At 39.7% G+C, this 4,856-nt stretch overlaps 1 non-coding gene across 1 annotated transcript; it reads left to right on the forward strand.

Annotated features, from left to right (window-relative positions):
• The first annotated feature begins 601 nt into the window (after positions 1-601).
• On the forward strand, positions 602-673 carry Trnae-uuc. Its single transcript has one exon. It is a non-coding gene; the product is annotated as a tRNA-Glu (tRNA).
• Positions 674-4,856: the final 4,183 nt, after the last annotated feature.

The raw sequence follows: 4,856 nt of genomic DNA on the forward strand, positions 1-4,856 counted from the left end.
TTATTCAAAACAAAATAACATAATACATAAAAATATACATAATAACTAATCTTAAAATTTAATAATTAAAATATATTTTTAAAAAGAGTCCCTTTAGGCAAGGTTTCGAAGATATTGGGAGCGTTCCCCCTTTGAAAAGCTAGACTAATTCTTTGTGTGAGCTAGCTGCCAAAGAATTATTAGGTAGGTTTACATATACATCAATTATTGTTATATATAACGTGATTTGTATTTATGGATTTATTGTATAGTTTAAATAGGATTACAATGTTTATTGATAAAATGTTATTCAACCGTAGCTAATCCACTCGGCCTTGCAGCGCTGATAATCATTACTAAAATAGAACTAAGATTCGATTACAATTTTAGTATGATGTAAGCAAACAGGGACATAAAAACAATTGAGGCGACCTGGCAAAAAATTGATCATTGAGCATGCCAGCCATAATTGTTAAAATAAATCACTTGTGTAAACTACATATTATTATAAAACAAGAATAACAGAAATAAAAAATAAAAGTATACAATCACCATTCAATATTTTTATAAAGATACAACATATTGTTACATTACATTACATATTTTTTATAATGTATATATCTCCCGTATGGTCTAGTGGCTAGGATACCTGGCTTTCACCCAGGAGGCTCGGGTTCGATTCCCGGTACGGGAATCCTTTTTATTTTATTATAACAGCACCCACTTTATTTGAATGTTTAATGTTAAAAGTTGTGCATTCATTGTCTGTTCTTGGGTTTATGCTTTTTTGCTGATTCATTTTTTCAATTTTCCAAAAATTTTATTTTTTTCTAATTTTTAAGATATTCAAAATGATCTTAATATCATGTAATAGTAAAGTTTTCCATAGAAAGAAATAAATTAAATATCAAATTTATAAAGAAATCTAATGAAATCATAATTAATATAAAAGCAAAGACGTTAATTGGACATAATCCTGAATTAAATCATCGTTAATTACCTAAATGAAGAGTCTGTCAATCAACATAGACGCTTGATTAATTAAGCAACTGTTTGACTAAAGATTTAAATTGTTAAAATTGTTTATAGATATATAAGTTGTTTTTAATTGGTCTGAAATAAATGATTTTTATTTATTTTATTTTTATTTTTTTACGGAGTTAGTAAATGGTTAAGAGGTCTCATTTAAATTGAAACTTAAGAAAAAATTACGTAAATAAATATAATTTCAACTGAGATTAAGCTAGATTCAGTTTAAAACCTTGTAAAGACTTGTAGATAATATCTTTGTAAGTAATATCTTTTACATTTAAGGCTTATTAGAGCTAATATAATCATGAAGATCGTTGATTTTTTTGCACTTCAAAAACAACTTTCTATATTTCCCCAATAGTGAATCTTAGGTGGTTGCGATAAGGTTTATATTATGTCGTGATATCAATTTTCCAGAGGTCATACCGATTGAGCTGTAAGCGTGGATAGCCTCACTGGGGGTAATCCGGCTGAAGCCTCCGAAATCCTGTTTCAGTCCCATCTGAGCTTACTGTCCTTACAACACTCCAGTAAAATATACAGACGATAACAGCCCTTGCGTACTTTGAAATAGGAGTTGAATATGTAGTTGGATAGATTACTTTGCAAATTGTCTACCCTTATATGATCATTGAGTGATATGGGCAAAGAAACGCTTTGCTTATTTAATCATATTGTAGAACTTATATTTCTGCTACCTAAATTTAAAGTAATTATTTATTATCTTCTCTTTTAATCTCTCCAGGATCACGATCGTTACCTGCGGGTTTTGGATACGTTTCCTAGGGAAACAGTAAGTTTTTGTAGATGAAGGCTACCTATTTTCCTAAGACTTAAGAAATATGTCTTCCATAAGATTAAAAATAAAGCCATCGGATTAATATATAAACCTATTGTTGGTTAGCCAATCACCCACCACGACACTCGCAGATATACTAAGGCCCGCACGGTATAGTACGTTTAATCGTGTTCGTTTGATAACACCCGTGCGGTAACCTAAGTAACCTCGGTGCGGCTTTGTATACCGGTGGGGTTTGACTTCGTACTCGTTTGTCAAGACGGCTCGACGTAACGCTGGTACCGCCTCGACCCACGCACCCCTGCTAGTGCGTAATTGTAGGTGTTGTCTTGAAATGAAACTGCGCCTTGTTCTTATTTCTTGCTTCGCCGATTATTCTTGGATCACAGCTCGTTGTCACGGGATAGAGGAAAGAGCCCGAGTCTCTACGCGCGTCTGCACCGTGTCAAGTCTGAACCGCGACTGCGCGTGTGCACCGTGTCAAGTCTGAACCGCGACTGCCTCGAGACTCGCCCGCGCCGAGCTTAAGTACTCCACGAGTATACCGCGACGAGAGCTACGCTTATATACATTTGCGCCGGTATACCGCGTCGAGAGCTGTGACCCTTTTATTCGGCGAAGTATTCTATTTATTTATTTAATATATTTACATTCATAACATATTTCTCACCTAAATCTGTATACATATTTTGTCTAACTTATAACTCTTAACACTCGCACTTAATTTCTATTTATAGAGTTACAATTTTCAAACCTAACTTATAATATATTTATATTTCTATTTATGAGTCGCCAACATTCTCCCCCTCGTGCGAAGCACCGTCGTTCCTGCACGGCGACTCCGCAGGCACCAAGATCAGGATCCTCGACGATGGTCTTCGTAACACTCCACCTTTGGTTGCGACGTCCATGATTCTGGTTATTCCGTCGGGCCCGGGGTATGTAGTTTCGATGATTCCCCTCGGCCAAGTGCATCGTGGTAGCGTGCGTTTTACGATAAAAACCACGTCGCCTGGTTGCAGCTGCTCGCCTTTCTGTAGTCTAGTCGTTTTCCTGGGCAGTAGTATGGGCAAGTACTCCCGTAGCAATCTCTTCCGAAAGTGATCAGAGAGTCGTTGGACGGACTTCAAATCTTTTCTGCCCACCAGCTTTGCATCAGGAAAATGTAGTATGCGCGCAGCTCCACTGGATCGTCCAATAAGAATGTAGTTTGGTTTTAGCGTCTCCTTTTTCGAATTGTCAGCTAGGTTCGTGATTGGTCTAAAATTGTCTATGTGTTCTGTCCCCAACAAGGTTGCTTGCATTTCAAGTCTCGGCGTAGATATTGATTTCCGAGACTTTACTCTCGACTTGGCATCAACGAGGTTTTCTAAGTATTTTCCATTACCTCCAGTATCGGCTGCATACGCTGTCTCACTCGCGTCTGCGACAGTATGCAGCTCCCCCTCAGTACAGAATAGTGACATACATCGCGGCAGCTGATTATCTTTTATTCTACCGATATGCTCTAGGTAGCTTTTTCGAGCTTCGGTGTCGTCTTCAATGATCACTCTTTTGTTCGACGCCCATCCTCGTAACTCAAAGTGCGCCTTCATGTGGATCAAGTTCACTGGCTGTATAACTCGTTGGTAATCGTCGACACAGTGAAAACTTTGCAAATAGTCATCCATATAGCGATATTGCTCTATTGCTTGCGCAGCTTCGGGATATTTATGTGAGAAGGCCTTTGCGTTCTTGTTTTTTATATAAATCGCGGTGCAAGGCGACGATACGGCTCCAAAAATCACTGATGACATTCTGTATTCCTTCACTTGCGCTTTCTTGTCTCTTCGCCAAAGGAACCTGAGACTATTTCTGTCTTCTTCACATATTTTCACCCGCAGAAACATTTCTTTTTTATCGGCCGCTATCGATACGAGTTCTTGACGTACTCGCAGTGACACTCGTAATATTGACTGTAGACCGGTCCTGAAGTCCGGTCCGCACAGCAGAATGTCGTTGAGGCTGACTCTGTTGTGATTGGCTGCACCGTCGAACACAATTCTTAGCATTTTCTTCACTGGGAAGTGAGGCAGGTACCACTTTTTGTTCGATGTGCAGTCGGCTGTTACTTCTTCAGCGTATTTGCTTCTCAACATTTCTAGTGCGTGCTGTTTTATAGCCGTTGAAGGCTTGTTCGGCTGAACCCCCAAAAACTCAATATTAACATGTTCTCTCACTGGCTGATTTCTTTCGTCTTCGACGACGCTTGCGTGTGCACATGTGTTCACATAATTCATTGGAGACACGCCGTTGCTATCGAAGCCATGGATAACCCATCCTAACTTTGTTCTTGACGCCACCGGCTGCCCTGGCTTTCCGCGTCGTATCTGTAACGAGACAATATATTCCCAATTGTCTTGGCCAATGAGCAGCTTCGGCGCCTCAGCTTCGTAGCACACGTCTTGCAGTAAACCCCGCAAGTGATGACACTTCCTAAGTCGGGTTTTATCGATGAGTTGTGGGGTTAATTTCAGCTCTTTGATAGTCCTTGCCCGCTTAAGTGTGCTCTTCTCGCCTTGTCTAATCCCTTTTACTTTGATATCTACAATCATTGATTCGTGATTTTTCATTTGCCCGCCGCCGATAGTTTCTATATTTAAGGTTTCACGAGGACCCTTAATGCCGATGCTAGCAGCCACATTTTCGTCGAGCAGTGTCACTGTTGAGCCTTCATCTAGCAGCGCCAGTACTTGTTTGCTCCCAGTCGGTCCGTAGATCTCCACCTTAAGCATCTTTAAAATAGCTTTCGGAGTACTAATTGTATGGACCGTCGCTGTCTTGGTTGCTGCCTCTTCATGACATAGTTCGCTCTCCGATGTCACATGTAATAAGGTGTGGTGCCATCTCTGACACAACTTGCACGGTGGTCTTCGGCATCTTTCTTTCCGATGCTTTCCAACGAGGCACTTGAAGCAAACCTTAAGCCTCTTAACCATTTCCCATCTATCGTTGACTGCTGCATTCAGAAATCTTTGGCAGTCTTTGAGCTTATGGTTGCCTTCAC

Source organism: Pieris rapae, chromosome 10 (genome assembly GCF_905147795.1).
Source record: "Pieris rapae chromosome 10, ilPieRapa1.1, whole genome shotgun sequence".
NCBI classification, from domain to species: Eukaryota; Metazoa; Arthropoda; class Insecta; order Lepidoptera; family Pieridae; genus Pieris; species Pieris rapae.